The sequence below is a fragment of the Diplotaxodon limnothrissa genome, linkage group LG3, assembly GCF_057381915.1.
Source record: "Diplotaxodon limnothrissa isolate DT_005_m linkage group LG3, D_limnothrissa_male_GT1.1, whole genome shotgun sequence".
Lineage (NCBI taxonomy): Eukaryota > Metazoa > Chordata > Actinopteri > Cichliformes > Cichlidae > Diplotaxodon > Diplotaxodon limnothrissa.
Window position 1 is genome coordinate 1,321,551 of NC_140598.1, and position 19,968 is coordinate 1,341,518.

Genomic DNA, 19,968 nt, shown 5'->3' on the forward strand with positions numbered 1-19,968 from the left:
TAGGCCTCCAAACCTTGGAGGGCCTGAGATGTCCCCAGAGAGGTGGCGTCTGATACCCAACCTGACATATAGACACAGACATACAGGCACACACAGACACAAACATCCATTCCCACCCTCATGCTCTCATGTGCACTTCACACTCAACCGACGTGGAGACAGACATAAAGAGACACTGTACACACGATCACACTCCCCAGGCGTACTCTACAAACCGGGTCTAGGTACCCTTGCTCCTGGAGGGGGGAACTGCACCCAGACCCAGGTGGTGTTACCCTTTTCCCTGCGGTGGGGAGAGGCAGACCGCCCCGACTCCGCAGCAGCAGGGAGGCCCCACACCCCAGACCGCAGTCGGACGGCCAACTCCTCCTAGCACACAGAACTTCTTGCTAGCATGGGCAGCCTCCAGACTGAGAGACTCGCCCTGAGAAACTGCCCCGGTCTTTATTTATACTTCAGTGAGCGTTTGTTCTTTACATTGGAAATGTGGAGTTGTACGTGTGTGTGTGTGTGTGTGTGTGTGTGTGTGTGTGTGTGTGTGTGTGTGTGTGTGTGTGTGTGTGTGGGGTCAGAGTGTGGCCCCATAAACGACTTCCCTTAACCTGCTGGTCTGGAAAATCTAACAGTTCATCTATATGTAAAGAAGCACTTAAACTAAAACAGACATAGCTACGTTAATCCTACCGTAAAACAATAAGACAAAGTACGACCTCTCTCATGCTCCTAGGATGTGGGGGTGAACACCCTAGAATGTCACAGACCTCCTAGGATGAGACATTCCTTCAATATGCCACCAACTATATACTTCTACACACAAATGATTACATGCATCATTCTGCCATATGCAAACTTATATCACTAAAAGATTATACTGACTACTAAATACAATTTTCCATTGACAGAAATCTTCCCAAATTTCTCCTCCTGACTGTATCTAATAAAGTATGTCCATTCTAACTGAGAGTTGCTGTGTTACCTTTGTTATAAACTTGCATTTTATGTGTTTGTTTTGTGCAATCAACGCATTTGTTTATGTTAATTGACGAATCCCTGCTGCGATCGGTGCGTGGTTATACAGCTCCAAAGTGACTGGTCCCAGCTGGAGAACCCGCCTATTAAATGGAGGCAGAAGCACTGCAGCAAGAGAGATCTCCATCATTTGCTAAGAATCTTGGAGGCTCTTAATCATGTCACTCAGGGGTGTGAAATTCATCATCACAGCTGTAACACGATTACGTGACCGTAGTGGTAGAGGAAGACCACTGGCTGTTCTGGAGTGTGGATCAAAGAAACCATATTTGCCTAATGTGGATCTGAACACTGCGATACACAATCCACTCATGATCAGCAAGGCATACTGCACATCTGACAACAGGCAGCTCAGTCCAGCTTCTAAGCTGAGAAAGGTATCTACTGCTTCCTCTGGAGGTTCTCCAAATGCCCCATACCGGGAAACCTACAAGCATCAACTTTGTCTAGCAGCTCATCCGTTGCCAAATGAATACTGTCAGGGAATCTTTTCCTGGCCTCTTTGTACATCACATCACCTTTATCCAAGACCAGATGAAGGTCAGCTGTAGTCATGTTTTCATTCTCATGAAGGAAAGCAAGAAATGTGAGTGAGTTACATGTGCACTCACTGTTTCTGGAGTCTCCATATTTGGGATGAGCCTGGCTGTGAGATGCACAGACATGTGTTACAGAGGGCTGGTTTTCAATGTTCACTCTGCTCTGCATCACCTGGAGAATCCTGGAACTTAAGTAAGGATGTTCTTCATTGATTTCAGCTCGACCTTCAATACTATCATCCTAAACATTCTTATAGACAAGCTGGTAAACCCCTCTCCACATGTGCATGGATCCAAAAACGTCCTCACAGACCGATCACAATCAGTCAAGGTTGGCAACCAGAGATCATCCACCCTGTCACTCAGCACTGACTCACCACTGGGATGTGTGCTGAGTCCACTCCTATACACCAGTGACTGCACCCCGATGCACCCCTGCAACATCATCATCAAATTTGCACACAACACCACTCCTATGGAGCTCATCACCAACGATTATGACACCGCCTTCAGCTATGAGGTCCAGTGACTGTCAGAGTGGTGTAACTACAATAACCTCACCCTAAACCCCAAGAAAACAAAAGGAAGTGGTCATGGACTTCCGCAAAACAAGAACTGCCCCCCCTCCCCTCTCCATAAAAGATGACTGTGTGGAGAGGATCTCCTCCTTTAAGTTCCTCGGCCCCCACATATCTGAGGACCTATCTTAGTCTACAAACACATCAGCCCTAGTGAAGAAAGCCCAGCAGCGCCTCCATTTCTTGAGGGTCCTGAGATGAAACAGGTTGCAGACTGACTTACCGTGCCACTATTGAGAGTGTGCTGGTGCACGCCATTCCTGTGTAGTACGCTGGTTGCACAACAGCTGACAAGAAGAGACTAAGATAAGATAAGATAACTCTTTATTGTCATTGCACAGTCATACACAGTAGGATAGTACAATGAAATTGGAAAACTGACCCACGTCAGCACTACACACAACACAACATGACACAGTAACTTAACTTAGTAATAAAATGAAGAATAACTGTACAAATATTGCACACTGTTATTAACGCACCTTGTTTTTATTAGAGATGGACCGATCCGATATTACGTATCGGTATCGGTCCGATACTGACCTAAATTACTGGATCGGATATCGGAGAAAAATAAAAAATGTAATCCGATCCATTAAATATCACGAAAGCACCTCACAAACCTTGCAACACGCCGTAACTCACCTCAGAACGTTAGCACGTCGGAGCAGTGTGCATCACGTGATAGAGCGGCTGTGGCATGCGGGACCTGTCGGTGGTCTGGATAGCATGTGGAGCTTCGCTAGCAACCCGGCATTTCATCTCCGACAAAGTTATCCCGAGAGAAGTAAAGCAAGTGTGTAAGTCCATCTCTGAATGTTTGTAAAGCATTCCTGCGTTAAGCTTAACGAGCGACTGCCTCTCGCTCTCCGGCTGCTACTTCAATCATGAAACTGCTTAACGATCAGCTGATCGGCTTTTCTGTTGCGAGTCCGTCTCTCTTGTTTGTTTTTGGTCCACTTTGCACCAGAAAGAGGAAACCAGCGGCTGAACAACAGCAGCACGTTTAAGCTTGATCAGCTGTTGTTAGAATTTATTTAATATTACTTTCTACTCGAGGATCTTTTCTACGTAGCTGACGGCTGGTAACTGTGCAGGGGCGGATCTAGCAAAGTTTAGCCAGGGGGGCCGATAGGGCATGAACAGGGAAAAGGGGGCACAAAGACATACTTTTCTTTCTTATTCTCATTTAAAATGTCGAGCTTTTAATAAATAATTATCTGACAGCCAAAGTTTTAATTTGATGTAAAATGAATAGAAGTCAATTACTGTATATAGTGACTATTAAGTCTAATATATATACCCTAGTAAGCTATAGTACTTTTTCCTTTGGGAAGGTACCATCTGTGCAGTCTGCAATTTTGTTGAAGAAAGATGTTGAATCTATTTAATATTTCTTGAAAAATAATTGATTTCTGTGCATTTTTTTCACACTGCATCAAATTAAGGTTGATTACGTCGATTAAGCATCATGAGGTGGAGCGTGAGGGGTGGTTCCCTAATTTTTATTTATTTATTTTTGTTGTTGCTGGGAGTTGGAACCCTATTAGTTAGGGTGCTTAATATTTACGCTAAGTACTCTTTAAAATACCAGAATAGGGAGGATGGTGTAGGTCTAAGTTTATTAGATTGATCAGTATTGCTGAACTATGAAATATTTTTTTTTGTATACAGGTATAACAGAATAGCTTTAGTGTAGTTGTTCTTTTAAACTTGAGTATGAACTTATACAAAATGCAGCAAGATATTTAAAAAACAGTTTTGTTGATTAAAAAACACTATATCGGATTCATATCGGTATCGGCAGATATCCAAATTTATGATATCGATATCGGTATCGGACATAAAAAAGTGGTATCGTGCCATCTCTAGTTTTTATGAATATAAATATTATTATTGTTGTTCCCCCCCCCCCCCCCCCCAAAAAAAGGCCAGGGAAGTATCCAATCAAGTCAGCTGTTAGCACTGATCAGGGCTATTGCCCTGTTTTACAAGCTGTCCTTCAGTCTATTTGTCAGGGACCTCAGCAGCCCAAACCTCCTGCCAGACGGCAGCAGCTTACACACCCGGTGTCCTAGGTGTGTACAGTCCAGTGCCCTCTTGAGACACCGCGTGCTATACAGGTCCTTCAGGGAGGGAAGAGGATGTTCAAGTATTTTTTGGGCCATATTAATGACACTCTGAATTGCCTTTCTGTGTGCTGTGGTGCAGCTGGAGAACCACACACCGATGCAGTATATAAGCACACTTTCAATGGAGCAGCGGTAGAAGACGGTCAGCAGCTCCTTGTTCAGCTCCATTTTTCTGAGGATTCTCAGAAAGTGTAGATGCTGTTGGGCCTTCTTTAAAACCACAGAGGTGTTTGAGCTCCATTGGAGGTCTGTGTCTATGTGCACACCCAGGAACGTGAAACTGGACCCCCTTTCCACAAACTTCCCGTTGATGCTGAAAGGCTTATTAAACCCCGATTCTTTTGTTCCCATGATAGAACAGAGAAAACCGACTCATAGTGTGTTAAAATATTTATATTTATTTTTATTCAATCATCTTCCGGAAGAGAGAGACCCCTGCACAGCGCAAATGCCAGTTGCAGGATCTCTAACATTAGAATCATAAGATGTGTCTCATATAGGTGTTATTTTGGTACTTTACACGTCACACAGTCTCAAACATTGCTTATGTGGAAAGTTCCTCTTTTCTGTGTCTTATCTATTAATAGGCCTGTGCACTAAAACTTCCTGTTTTTCAGTGTGGCTGAGCACTTAGTTTGTGAGTCAAAAGTGGCCTTGCGCTACAAGCCTTCATTATTACCCTTTAGAGCCGGTCGGAGCGGGCACGCTCTGTTTTGCGTAACTATTTTTAAATCCCGGTAGCTCTGCAACCACGTAAGCTAGCGCAATAATTTTTTTTGCATATGAAACCGGAGGAGTTGTACTTACATTTTATGCCATCAGCTTGTCCTATTTCACAGTTTCCTTCCACATAAAGCTTTGCAAAAATTGCATAAAAAGCACTTGCAGCAACAAAAACATAATATTCCAGAAACACGCTTTGCCGATCCGATCAGCTGTTCGTAACACTTCCTACATTGGAATAGACGTCAGCGTGAACTTTTGCATGTCCGCCATGACTTGCCCGAAACCGGAAGTGACGTCATTTTCGCAGAAATGTAGTCTTTTTTACTATCTTTCTTTGTGATTGTTTATGTTTAAGTTGTTTATTGCTGGCTTTTAGTTTGTCTTTGTCTATCTGGGAGCTGACACAGTCTCTATGGAGATGGGTTTTTGCCAGCGGTAGCATCAGGAGAGAAGCTCCAGAGAGGCGTGTTCCATGTTGAAAGCTAAAATATAACAAAAGAGATTATGCTAAACAAAACAAAACCTTTCAATTGCCCAACCCTATCTGTCCCCTCAACGGGTTATGTTTGCAATGTTTCCTAATTATTTTGTCATAAAAAGAAATCAAACAAATAAATCAAACTGTGAGACAGCACCTTGTGTTTACTCCGGGCTGTGAGCTGCCCTAAATCTACTTCCTACACCCCCTTTTCAACTAGAATCCCAGTTTAAAACTATTCCTGAGTTTACAGTGTGTCCCTCAGTGCACACTGTAAACTCCAAAAGATACAATTAGCTTTCTCCTGGTAAAAGGTCTTACTTTACTTTTGTCCCTGGTTTGGAAACATCCTCTATAAAGTTAACCCATTTCATCTTTAAAACTTGGGCCTGGTTTCTTTGCCCCCTTTAACAGATAGCCCATATCCGGTCTGAACACTGTGTTTGGGCAATTTACATAACATAGAAATACTGCAACTATTCGTAAAGTCATTACTTTTATGCTCCCATTATAACCTGTGTCTAACAAGCTTTTGAGCTTGTTTGCAATGTAAACAACTAGGTGTCTTTGTGCTCTGTTCCTCTCCTTTCTCTGGTTGGTTCCGTTCGGTCTCGGGCTTCCAGGATTCTCACCACCCCTGTGGTCGCTGTGGTCCTGAAATCTTCTCCTGTAAAGGATAGAAAACAAACAGCCTCTCTCTGCTACACCTCACTAATCTACTGTGTTCATCTGATTTTCCTTTAATCATTCAAAGTTGTTTCACCATATCATGTTCTGGGCTCTGTCCTTTATATTAACTTTACTTAATCTCAATGCTCTTTATGTGTGTAAGCAACACTTTTATTTTATTAAACACACCCAGGGTAAGATATAAACCATCACCATCTGAGCATAAATCTCTGCTAGAAACCACACTCCAAAATTTTGTCTATCAGTATTTATGCCTCTTTTGTAAGCAAAAAGTTGCAGTTAATGACAGTTAGACAAGTTTCTGTTATCTGCAACATTTTGTTTCAGCCGTCTCTGTCACGGCGGGGCGAGCTACACACAGTAGCTCGGCGTGCCTGTGTAGCGTGTTGACTAGACCCAAGCGCGGCTACGGCTAGCGGTGGGTTTGGAGCAGACACGCAGTTATTCTAGTAACGATCAGTGCACGAAGCATGGCTTCGGAACTGTCGTTACAGACGGAGAGCAAGCGGAGCCGGGAAGAGAAAGAGGATTGAAGGGAAAAACACTCACGGTTGCTGAATCAGGCGGAGACTGACGTCGGCAGAGTTTCGGAGCTCCTGACACGAAGAGAATGATTTCTGAGCGATCGAACAGGTGGGTGGCGTCTCTCTTTTAACCCCGGCCCCGTGATCAGCTGATCACCGGCTGACAGGACACCCCCCCCCCCGGCACCCGACGGGCCAGCACGGCGGCGACGGAAATCCGAGATGAGGGAAGGATCCAAGATGAAGCGGGACGGCACCCAGGAGCGCTCATCAGGACCGTAGCCAGCCCAGTCCACCAAATACTGGACCCCCCAGCCCCGGGGGACGGGAGTCCAAGATCCGCCGGACAGTGTAGACAGGACCCCCATTGACGATCCTGGGTGGGGGCGGGGCCCAGGAGGGGGGCGCCAGCGAGGAAGTGACGCGCCGCTTAAGCTGCGAGACGTGGAAAACCGGATGGACCTTCATGGCGGGTGGAAGCCGGAGATGGTAAGCCACGGGGTTGAGCCGGGCAGTGACTTCGTACAGGCCGACGAACCTGGGAGTGAGCTTTTTGGACTCAGTGCGCAGCCGCAGGTGCCTTGTGGAGAGCCAGACGCGGTCCCCCGGCTGGAAGGGGTGACCCGGGCGGTGGCGGCGACGATGCTGCCGGGTGTACAGAGCGTTGGCCCGGGTAATGGCAGCCCGCGCCTTGATCCAGGCCTGACGACAGCGCCGGACCATCCGTTCAGCAACAGGCACGTCGACCCCCGCTTCCTGATGGCTGAAGATAGGAGGATGAAAACCATGACAGACCTCAAAGGGTGAGAGACCGGTGGCGGAAGAGACGTGAAGGTTATGAGACAACTCAGCCCACACCAAGTAACGAGGCCAAAGCGACGGTTGGGCGGAGACGAAGCACCGTAAGAAGCGCCCCAACTGTTGATTGGTCCGTTCAACCTGCCCATTGGTCTGAGGGTGATAACCGGACGAGAGGCTGGGAGACGCTCCAATCAGGCGGCAAAAGGCTTTCCAGAACCTGGCGGTGAACTGGGGCCCCCGATTGGAGACTATGTCCTTGGGGAATCCGTGAAGCCGGACGACATGGTCCAGGAGGAGCTCGGCCGTCCATTTGGCGGAGGGGAGGCCGGCCAGGGGCGACCAGGAGCACCTTTTTCCCTAAACCCTGTTTCCCCATGGACCCTGGCAACCTGGACCCCTTTCCCGTGCACATTGTATATAGCCACTTGGTGATTGCGTTCACTGTAAATAAATGTCTTTCGCATAACGGAAAAACCTGGCCTGCGCCTGAGTCCCTTTCAGAATCCCTATCAAAATCATCCCCATCCAGGCCAAGGTGGAGGCACATTTCAGACGATGAAGACAATGTTTTCACCTCTCCAATAAAAGAGAAAGTCTGGGCTAGTCTGCAGAACAGATATCAGGTATTTTCAGACAATATCAATGAAAAATCATGAAAAATGGGGGTATCTTTTTTTCAGTATCAGCTCTTATGTTATATCTTGTTTTACTTAAAGGATGAAAACCTTCAGAAATTTCTGAAGGAAGCCACGATGATGGACCCAAGTTTTAAAGGTAGGCTAGATGGTGAGGCAGCTACTGACATCTGGGACAGGTTGGAGAAGGCAGCAGTTGCAAATGCCACAGTAGCAGTTGTACAGGTATTTTCACTGTGTGTGTACAATCTTGTCCTTTTGAATCATGATGTAGTTTCTATGTTGAAGGAATGCACTTTTACTATCTGTGTGTCCAAAGCCTCCCACCAAGGACCCCAAAGCACACAGCGAGGTGGATGATGCTGAGATGGACAAGCCAGACAAATATCAGAGTTTTTCTAACACAACCACTACCACTACATTCTAAAATTGACCTTTATTTATTTTGCAAACCTCACACTTGTTTTTTTGTTTTTCAGTTTAGAAAGGGCAAGAAGTCACCCTTAGAAAATCTGTTTGAGGATGCAGACAGCCTGCTTCAATCACAAGTACCCTCCATCACAGAGCAGTTACAGAAGGAGCTTGAAATATACAAAGGAGAGCCAGGAATTCCCTCTGGACAAGACCCTGTGGCCTGGTGGAGTAAGAGGTATACACTCCCAAATTTATCTGCCCTATCAGAAAAATACTTGTGTGTCCCGGCCTCATCAACGCCTTCTGAAAGAGTTTTCTCTTGTGTTGGGCATGCCATCAGCCAAGAGCAATGCCATATAGCTCCAGAGAAGGCTAATATAATTATGTTTTTGCAAAAAAACAGCAAAACATGAGAGGTTTTTGGACAAAGTTTGTGTTTTTTTCCAATGTTTAAGCACTGCTTCCAGCAAAAGGAGGTATGTTGTATCAACAACAAAGGCTAACTTGGTCATCATTTTGCAGAAAAAAAGAGACTGCTAAAAATAAAAACATTAGAGATTTTTGGACAAAGTTTGTGTTCTCCATTCTTTAAGCACCGGTTCGAGCACCATTTAAGCACTGGCACCGTTTCAAAAGTACCGGTTTGGCACCGCTATCAGCGGATAAAACCTAAACGATACCCATCCCTAACGAGCAGTGAACACCCGTGTGCACACCTGTGTGGATCAGCGCGCTTGTATTCAAAGGGTTTCCACATGTAATGGTCTGCAAGAGGATGTAGAGAGCCATAGCCCCGTCCCCAAGGGCATAAAGCAGGCATGGAGGAGATCCAGGCCCCAGACATCCAGAGGCACCAGAGTGCGAGAGCCCAAGGAGGACCACCGGAGGGGCATCCGTGCCACCCTCATGGGAAGGGCTGAGGATCCCCAGATGAGGCGTCACCCAGTAGCCACCGAGCAGAAGCTAGAGGGGGCTGCACCGGCGTGGCAGCCACATCTACTGTGATAAAGTCTACTCTCCACTGCTGTGTAATCAGTTATTGTAAATGTAAATGTTATCAGGAAATGATCAGACAGGAGAGGGTTTTCAGGAAACACTGTTAAATGTTCAGGTTCGATGCCATATGTTACAACAAATCAAATCAAATCACTTTTAAATCAAATTCAAATTCAAATTTTATTTGTCACGTACACAGTCATACACAGTACGATATGTAGTGAAATGCTTGGACAACTGCTCGTGACCTAAAGAAAACAAAAAAGGAAAAGGCTATGAATAAGATAGGAAATAAATATGAAAAATTAAAAAGGGTAAATTTAACTAGGAAGGAATAAAATATAAATTAAGGTTAAAAATGAAATAACTGTACAACACAAATTAGAATGAAGGGTAAATTTAACTGGGAAGAATAAGATAAAATATATAAATTAAAGTTGAAAATAAAATAACTGTACAACAAAATACACAATATAGAACTATATAAGAATGTATGAAGAAATCTAAATATAAATAAATATATACACAATAACAGCAGCTGTACAAGTATTAACCGGAAATGAAGAATATAGTGACCAGTGTTGTGCAAAACCAAAGTCCAGAAAGTCCAGTGTGTGTGTAAGAACCATATGTGTGGGTCAGTACTGTGTGGTGGTGTGATTGAGAGACCGTATCGCCTGCGGGAAGAAGCTCCTCCTCAGTCTCTCTGTGTTGGTCTTCAGGGAGCGGAATCGCTTTCCTGACCTCAGCAGAGAGAACAGTCTGTTGTTGGGATGGCTGAGGTCCTTCACCATCTTCCTGGCCTTGGTCCAGCACCGCCTGCTGTAGATTGAGTGCAGGTCAGGGAGCTCGGAGCGGATGGTGCGCTCAGCTGACCGCACAACCCTCTCTAGAGCTCGTCTGTCCTGCATGGTGCTGTTCCCGAACCAGGTTAAGATGTTTTCAGTTCAGTTCAGTTCATTTTTATTTCAAACATTTCAAACATGTGCCTTCACAATCATTACAAAATATCATTCCATTATTTGTTTGAAAAGGAGTAGGCTGAAGTATTTACTTATTTGTCCCTACCCCCTCAAGTTTTACCTCTCATTCATTTAATTTTTTTTTGTCTTAAATTAAACAAACAACATATGAAACATATGAAGTAAAACAAAACATAACATACATAAATCAAAAACAAGAAATTAGCAAGCCCCACCACAGTATAGTTTCTTTCATATGAAAAATACAGAATGTGTATATTTGCAGATACACAAGTTATGGAAAAACAACAAACCAAAACAAAACAAAAAAAAAAAAAAGAACCACAACACCATTACCAGCTACATTACCGTCCTGGGTTAACCCCGTTTTCTTCATTCTTATACTTATTTAAAATTAGGTTTTTATATTTTACTTTAAACTGTTTTATGTTTTGACTGTCTTTTATTTCTTCTGTTAGACTGTTCCATAATTTAACTCCTGCAATTGACATAGTTCTTAAAGTTGTTCTAGCACTTTGTATTTTTAAATTCCATTTCCCTCTTAAGTTATACCCACCTTCTCTTTCTATGAACAATTTACAGATTTCTTTGGGAAGCAATTTATTTCTTACTTTATACATTATTTGCGCTGTTTTAAGCTTCACCAAGTCTTGGAATTTAATAGCTTGCATTTTGACAAAGAGTGCATTTGTATGGTCCCTGTACCCTACATTATTTATTAATCTAATGGCCCTTTTCTGTATTATAGTTATTGTTTGTGTGTTACTTTTGTATGTGTTTCCCCAGACCTCTACACAGTAGCTCATATATGGCAGTAGTAAAGCACAGTATAAAATGTGCAGTGCTTTCTGATCCAACATATGCTTTGCTTTCCCCAGGACGGCAATGCCCCGTGCCAATTTCCCCCGAACATGTTTCCCGCCAGGATGCTCTCTATGGTGCAGGAGTAAAAGTTCCTGAGCACCTTGGAGGGCAGTTGGAAGTCTCTCAAGCGTCTGAGGTGGTAGAGACGCTGACGGGCCTTTTTCACCACGGTGTTGATGTGACAGGACCATGACAGGTCCTGCGTGATGTGAACTCCGAGGTATTTGAAGCTGTCCACTCTCTCCACTGGGCACTCGTTGATGACGGGGGTCTGGTAGTTCCTCTCCTGCTTAGTGCTGAAGTCCACTATCAGCTCCTTTGTCTTACTGACGTTTAGAAGGAGGTTGTTCCTCTGGCACCAGTTCTCCAGATTCCTAATCTCCTTCAGGTAGGCCGTCTCGTTGTTATCAGAGATCAGGCCCACCACGACGGTGTCGTCAGCAAACTTGATGATGGTGGTGGAGCTGGTAGTGGCCACACAGTCATATGTGTACAAAGAGTACAGCAGGGGGCTCAGAACACACCCCTGGGGGGCTCCAGTGCTGAGAGTGGTGGAGGCTGAGACATGTCCGCCCATACTTACTGCCTGTGGTCTGCCAGTTAGGAAGTTGGAGATCCACTGACACATAGATGAGCTGAGTCCCAGATGCTCCAGCTTGGTGGTGAGTGTGGAGGGAATTATGGTGTTAAATGCAGAGCTGTAGTCTATGAAGAGCATTTTAACATAATTCCCCCTTCTAGTGTCCAAGTGAGTGAGTGATGTGTGGAGGAGATGAGAGATGGCATCGTCTGTGGAACGATTTGGACGGTAAGCGAACTGTAGTGGGTCCAGTGTGTCTGGTAGTGAAGAAATGATGAAGTCTCTGACCAGGCGTTCAAAGCACTTCATCACTACTGAGGTGAGGGCTACAGGGCGATAGTCATTGAGAGAAGCAGGGTGGGGTTTCTTCGGGACAGGAACAATGATGGACTCTTTGAAGCATGTGGGGATCACCGACTGAGATAAAGAGATGTTGAATATCTCAGTGAACACAGGAGCTAGCTGGTATGCGCAGTCTCTGAGGATACGACCTGGGATGCCGTCTGGTCCTGCTGCTTTCCTGGTGTTCACTCTCTTGAAGGCTCTCCTTACTTCATGCTCGGAGATGACGAGCACGTTTCCGGTGCTGGCAGTATCTTCCTGTCTGCAGCCGTTAGCGCCGCTAACACTAGCATTGTTGGAGACCTTAGCTGCAGCCTCGAAGCGAGCATAGAAAGTGTTCAGCTCGTCTGCCAGAGTCACGGCCGCGTTCGTCATACCGGTTGTTGGTGCTTTATAGTCCGTTATTGTCCTTAGTCCCCGCCACAGGCTCCTAGAGTCACTCTGTTGGAGTTGTGACTCTAGTTTCCTCCCGTAGCGCTGCTTCGCCTCTTTCACTGCCCTCCGCACGTTATATGACGCGGCTTTGTACGGGTCCATGTCCCCCGTCATGAGTCCCGTGTTGTAGGCAGCGGTGCGGGATCTCAGAGCGTCGCGGATGGTTTTATCCACCCACGGCTTCTGGTTGGGAAACGTTGTGATAGTCTTTGTCTCCACGGTATCATCCGCTAGTTTCCCGATGAATCCCACAACCGCTTCCGTAAACACGTTGACGTAATCGTCGGAGCTGTTTCTGAACATGCCCCAGTCTGCGTCATCGAGTGCGTCCTGTAACGCGGCCACCGATTGATCCGTCCAGCGCGCGACCTTCCTCTGAACCGGAACTTCCTGTTTCAGCCTTTGTTTGTATTTTGGCATGAGGAAGATGGCGGCGTGATCAGATTTGCCAAACGGAGGGCGGGATTGTGCCTTGTAGCCGTCCTTGACCGTAGTGTAGCAGTGGTCCAGTGTCCTTTCACCCCTGGTGGGGCAGGTGATGTGTTGATAAAAGTTCGGCGCTGCGCGTTTGAGGTTGGCGCTATTAAAGTCCCCCGTCACAATAAGCGCAGCGTCCCGGTGTTGTGTCTGGTGCTGTGTGAGTGCCTCATGCAGCTCGCATAAGGCGGTGACCGTGTCCGCTTGTGGTGGAATATAAACGGCACTTATAATGACCGATGTAAATTCCCGAGGTAGATAAAAAGGACGACACATGATGGACAGTAGTTCCAGATTTGGTGTGCAGGAGCGTGTGAGAGGAACAACGTTCGCACTGTTGCACCAGTTGTTGTTCACCATTAAACACACGCCGCCTCCCCTTGACTTCCCCGAGTCCCGTGTCCTGTCCATGCGGTGAACCGAGAAGAACTCGGCCGGCTGGATGGCGTGGTCCGGCACCGCTGGGTTCAGCCATGTCTCGGTGAAGCAGAGGAGATTGCAGTCCCGAATGTCTCTCTGGAACTTTATCCTGGCCCTGAGGTCGTCAAGCTTGTTCTCCAGTGACTGGACGTTGGCGAGCAGGATGCTAGGCAGAGGTGTGCGGTGTGCACGAGCTCTCAGCCTGTTCCTGACGCCGGCTCGCTTCCCTCTAGGCCGCCGCCGCTTCCCTTTGTTCTCCCTCGAGATCTCACTCAGCCAGCTCGGATCCGGAGTTAAAAACTTCGAATTGTGAGTACATTGTATACCAATAGAAACAAGAGTGTCACTGTCATACCTAATGTACCCAATGGTGATGATTTTGCCGATTTAGAAACGCTGAAAACTAACTTAAAAAGCAAAGACAAAGAAAAAGTGGTCGGAGCAGTCGTGACGGCAGCCGACCTCACCGGCGCCATCTTAGTCTTATCGTCACATCACATGTGCAGGCACACTGGCACAGCACATGCGAGTGAAATTCTTGTGTGCGAGCCCCACAAGCAACAGAGATGTGCAAACACAACAACACAAACGAGCAAAATACAAGAATGGCCAACCTGAAACTAATAAATATATGTACAATATATAATAGTGTATGCATTTCTGGATGTGTATACTAAATATTTTCCTACGTGTGTGTGTGTGTGTGTGTGTGTATGCACATTTTTACAAATTAAATAGTAAAAATAAATAAATAAATTAAATAAATTAAATAAAATAATAATAATAAAATATATAAAATATACAGAGTGAGACATGTGCAAAACAGTGGCATTACTGTATGTAGTGCATAATGTTGAAGTTCCAGTAGTGAAGCTGAGGTGTCTATGACGTGTTCAGCAGTCTGATGGCCTGATGGAAGAAGCTGTCTCTCAGTCTGCTGGTACGGGACCGGATGCTGCAGAACCTCCTTCCTGATGGAAGCAGTCTGAACAGTTTATGGCTGGGGTGACTGGAGTCCTTGATGATCCTCCCCGCTTTCCTCAGGCAGCGCTTCCTGTAGATGTCTTGGAGGGAGGGAAGCTCACCTCCAATTATCCGTTCAGAGCACCGCACTACTCGCTGGAGAGCTTTGCAGTTGTAGGCGGTGCTGCTGCCATACCAGGTGGTGATGCATCCAGTGAGGATGCTCTCAATGGCACAGTGATAGAAGGTCCTGAGGATGCGGGGGCTCATGCCGAATCTTTTCAGTCTCCTGAGAAAGAAGAGGCGCTGCTGCGCCTTCTTCACTGTTTTGTTTGTGTGTACTGACCACGTAAGATCCTCAGCCAGATGTACTCCAAGGAACCGGAAGCTGCTCACTCTCTCCACAGCAGCGCCGTTGATGGTGATGGGGGTGTGTACTTCTCTGCACCTCCGGAAGTCCACTATCAACTCCTTTGTCTTTGCGACGTTGAGGGTGAGATGGTTGTCTTGACACCAGTGGGTCAGGGCGCTGACCTCCTCCCTGTAAGCCGTCTCATCACCGTTGGTGATAAGACCCACCACTGTAGTGTCGTCCGCAAACTTCACAATGATGTTGGAGCTGTTAGTGGCTGTGCAGTCGTAGGTGTAGAGTGAGTACAGGAGAGGGCTCAGTACACACCCCTGTGGAGCACCAGTGTTCAGTGTGATGGGGGATGAGGTGATGCTGCCCAGTCTGACCACTTGGCGTCTGTCAGACAGGAAGCTAAGGATCCAGCTGCAGAGGGAGCTGCTCAGTCCTAGATCCTGCAGAGATCTAGAGTGTGATTAAAGTGGTGGGTGGGTTCTTTTACATTTTGAGAGAAGCCAATTAAGTCTAATAACAGATTAAATGCCATGTTGAGGCTGTCATTTTTAGCATCTACATGGATGTTAAAATCACCCACAATAATTATTTTATCTGAGCTGAGCACTAAATCAGCTCACTTTCCAGCTCAGATCTGACTGCACTGTACTGCATAATATCACCAGATCTGAAAGCAGTGTCACGTTGCTTTAGCGGAACCTGGGCCTCTTTATTCATCCGGGGTTTCTGGTTGGAATACACCTGGAGATGTTTGTCCACGGTGACACTATTGACAAGACGATAATATATGAGATGTGCACTTTGAGGTCCTGATGTTCAAACATACTCCAGTCTGTGTATTCAAAACAGTCCTGCAGGTGATGTGATGCACCTTTTGGCCAGGTTTGCACAGTTTTTGTTGCTGGGAGGGCTTTTCTCCTAACGGGAGTGTATACGGGGATCAGTAGCATGTACATGTGGTCTGACAAACCTAGATATGGTAGAGGGGTTGCTCTGTAGCCTTTTAGGATGTTGCTGTATGCTTTATCCAGTGTGTGTTTTCCCCCTTGTTAAACATTTAATATATTGTTCAAAGTTGGGGAATACTGACCTTAAGTCAGCATGGTTGAAGTCCCCAGCTATGATGTGCACTGCGTCAGGATGGGAGTTCTGCTGACTACTTATTGTCTTCTGCAACTTCTCCATGGCCAAGTTAGCATTAGCATTGGGTGGTACATACACGGCTGTTACCATGACAACAGTAAACTCACAAGGTATGTAGACTGCCCCCCTGTTTCCCCTCCCTCTCCCCTCCAGAGAGGAGTTAAACAGTCTGATGGCGTGTGGGCCAAAGGAGTTTTTAAGTCTGTTAGTTTTGGACTTTGGGAGAAGCAACCTGTCGCTGAATAGGCTCCTCTGATTGTTTACGACCGTGTGTAGAGGATGCCCAGCATTGTTCATAATGTCCAGCAGTTTCTTCAGTGTCCTTTTCTCTACCACTGTCACCAGAGTGTCCAGCTTGTGTGGTTTTCACACCATTCTAGACTTCTCTCATATTGTTCCTCTCCAACTTCTGCTCCACCTTCCTCCTGTAGGTGTCCTTTGCTTCCCTCAGGCAGCGTTTCACCTCCCGCTGTGCTGCTTTCATCTCCTCCTTCACTTTGCACCTGAAAGCCTTCTTTTTCATGTTGAGGACAGCTTTGACTTCCTGTGTTACCCATGGTTTGTTATTAGGATAACACCGTACCGTCTTAGCAGGGGGGACCGTGTCCACACAAAAGTTGAGATAGTCGGTCAGACAGTGTGTCGCCCCCTCTATGTCCTCACCATTTGGGTTCAGAAGCACATCCCAGTCTGTGGTGTCATAACAGTCCCTCAGAGCATCCTCCTTTTCTGGGGTCCATCTCCTAATGGAGCGTGTTGTGACAGGCTGCCTTTGGACGAGAGGTGTATTGTGGCTGTAGGTAAACCAGGTTGTGGGCTGACTGCCCTAGTGGGAGAAGGGGTTGGCTTTGTATGCATCTCTCACATCAGCATACAGTAGGTCAATTGTCCTGTTACTCCATGTGGGACAATTCACAAACTGGTGAAAAGAAGCAAGAGTAGAATCCAGTGTGATTAAAGCCTCCAGATATCATAATGAAAGTCGCGGGGTGTTGTGTCTGCAGTCTTGCTAAAACTATATTTTCTCACAGGCAGCTGTTGCGTCGGCCTTCAGAGGGATGTAAACACACACAGATCACATCACTGAACTGAGGTAGATAATATGGCCGCAAGCTAATGGCTAGCAGCTCCAGGTCCGAACGGCATACTGATACTTTAACGGAGACGTGTCCAGGGTTACAAGATAAGATAAGATAAGATGACCTACTAGTCCCACAGGTGGGAAATTTGTTTTGTTACAGCAAAAGTGGAAAGTTATGTAGCAGAAATTAGAAAACACTGGAATGCAATAAAATACAATAAAATAAAATAAAATACTATACACAATAGAATAAAATAGAAATACAAATGGTATATACAACCTTTTTTATGTTTCCTATTTGGCTTGCCTTTGGGAAAAACCAACCACGGAGACCCTGGAGTTCTTATTATGCCCTCCGGAATGCCGTGAAAGGGGTTGATGGTCCGATGTAATGTCCCTTGCACAGCGTAATCCGAAACTCAGAAAGTCCTGAAGACTGTAAGTGGACTCTACTTGATTTATAAGACAAGTCAATAACACCTTTATTTGTCACATGCAAGTTGGCCTGCACTGAAATGGGACATCCCGCCCATGTCCCAAGACGGTGAATGATTGGGTTTAATGCGAACAACTGCATCTAGTTTTTGCAGTTGGTCTAATGTCCATCACTGGTCACCAATTCTCTCAATTCCCATTGTTCTTCTCCAAGATGTTATCTATATTGGAGAGCCATGAGCATCTCCAAGATCTTGTCCATATTGCCTTCAGTAAATACAGTCTGAGTACTCACAGCCATGCCATTGGCTATCATGTCGACCAGCCTTGTGAGATTTTGAACAGCTGTAGCTGCTTCTTTTCCATAAGCCAGATCCGCGCCAGGTCCAATCAGCCAGAACTCTTTTTTTAATGGTTCCAAATTGGTAGATGTTGTTTAATGTCCTCCGTCGAGAGTGTCGCCAGACACACGATGAAACCAACCATCAAGTACCCGGCAGCAAATGTCTCCACAGGACAATCAGGCTCTCCCAAGCCCAGGAAGGTGTCAATTCCGTTATGGGACCAGTTGATCAAATCCAATTCTTTAGGTTTTAGAGAACAAGACTGAGAAACTCCTTGTGTCATGGTCGCTGCGTGGCAGGCAGGATGAGGACCCAATCGCAAGACTCACAGACTCAGGGGATGAACTCAAAAAGCAGCTTTATTGCTGAAGAGGCAGAATGTAGGAAATACACAACTAAACTGGGAAAAGTAAATTAACACCCGGAGAGAGACACAGGGAAATCCACGCAGCATGAGGGAGAACGCGACACAGAACTGAGGGAGACGCAGACATAAATACACAGAGGGTTAACGAGCGGAGTGGGAGCACATGGGGAACACAGGTGACACTGATAATAATCACGAGACATGGCAGGAGTGAACACAACACTGACGGGAGACGGGCGAGGTGAAACAGGAAGTACAGAGGTTCAGACAGGAGGAGAGAGAGCACGAGTAGAACACCAACATAACGGGCAGGGGAGACACGGAATAAACACGAAAGGGGACGAGGGCTCATGAATACACAGAGGGGCACACAGGGGGTGAGAGTCACAAAGGGAAAGCACTCAGGGAACACCACAACAGGGCAACTCAGGAAACAGAGCCTAAACAGGGAACTGAATACAAAGACACATGAGAACTAAGAATACTGGGCCAACATGGCCCAGGATCATGACAGTACCCCCCCCCCCCAAGGGCTGGCTCCCGACAGCCCAAACCCAGGAACCAAAACAGAAAACACCCCACCCAGGGCGGGAGGCAGGGGACCAGGACGGAGGGACCAAAACAGGAAACAAAACCCCCAACAGAAAACACAGGAGCACAAGACACTAGTTCATAACAAACGTCAGGAGGCCGACCCAGGGCCCACAGGCACAAAAGTTCACGGGTCACACGGTCAGGGGGTCGAGCAGACGGGTGGCACAGGAGACAGAGCTGGTCTGGAGGCCGGCTGCGTGGAAGAAGGCGGTGGCCAAGGAGACGATGGAGCAGTTCAGGAGGCCGGCCGTGCGTGGACGGAGCAGAAGCAGAGGTCGACGCCGGACCGGGCATGGGTGCAGCTGATGCAGAGGCTGGACCGGGCGTGGGTGCAGCTGATGCAGAGGCCGGACCAGACCACGGCTGAACGGGCCCCTCGGACCCTCCAGCGGAGACGAGGAGGTGCTGGCCGGGCTGACCTGAGCCGCCAGCGGAGACGAGGAGCGGCTGGAGAGGTTCTCCTGAACCCCCAGTGGAGACGAGGAGGTGCTGGCCGGGCTGGGCAGAGCCGCCAGCGGAGACGAGGAGGTGCTGGCCGGGCTGGGCAGAGCCGCCAGCGGAGATGAGGAGCTGCTGAAGGGGTCCTCCTGAACCCCCAGCGGAGACAGATGCAGAGCCAGCAGGTGCAGAGACTTCTGGCTGAGGGGACGCTAACTGTAGCTGCACAGGGCACGCAGTCAGCTTAGGATGCAACGGCTGGGGCTGTGCAGGGCAAACAGTCTGTCCAAAGTTTGTCAGCACCACGCAGTCCTCAGCTGGTGGAGAAAGCTCACAAAGGCTTCCAGCTGAGGTTGACAGTGTCTGAATGGGTTGCTGAGCGATTAACTCGGCTGGTGACTGAGCTAACTGAACTAGAGACTGAGCTGGTGACCAAACAGGGAACTGGGCTGATAACTGTGCTAATGACTGTGCTGAGGACAGAAGTGCAAGTTGTAGTGGTGGTTGTAGTGATGGTGGAACAGCAGGTAGTTGAACTGGTGACTGAACAGGTGACTGACTCTTGGCTGCTCTCCTCCGAGGGACAGGAACGGGTG

The 19,968-nt window shown here is 46.9% G+C and overlaps 1 protein-coding gene and 1 pseudogene across 1 annotated transcript in view; one reads left to right on the plus strand and one right to left on the minus strand.

The window, feature by feature from the left end:
- LOC146634242 (uncharacterized) overlaps nucleotides 1-19,968 on the minus strand; it is a 241,186-nt gene that overhangs the window by 92,210 nt on the left and 129,008 nt on the right. The window lies entirely within an intron of this gene.
- Nucleotides 7,153-8,959, plus strand: LOC146634247 (uncharacterized; annotated as a pseudogene).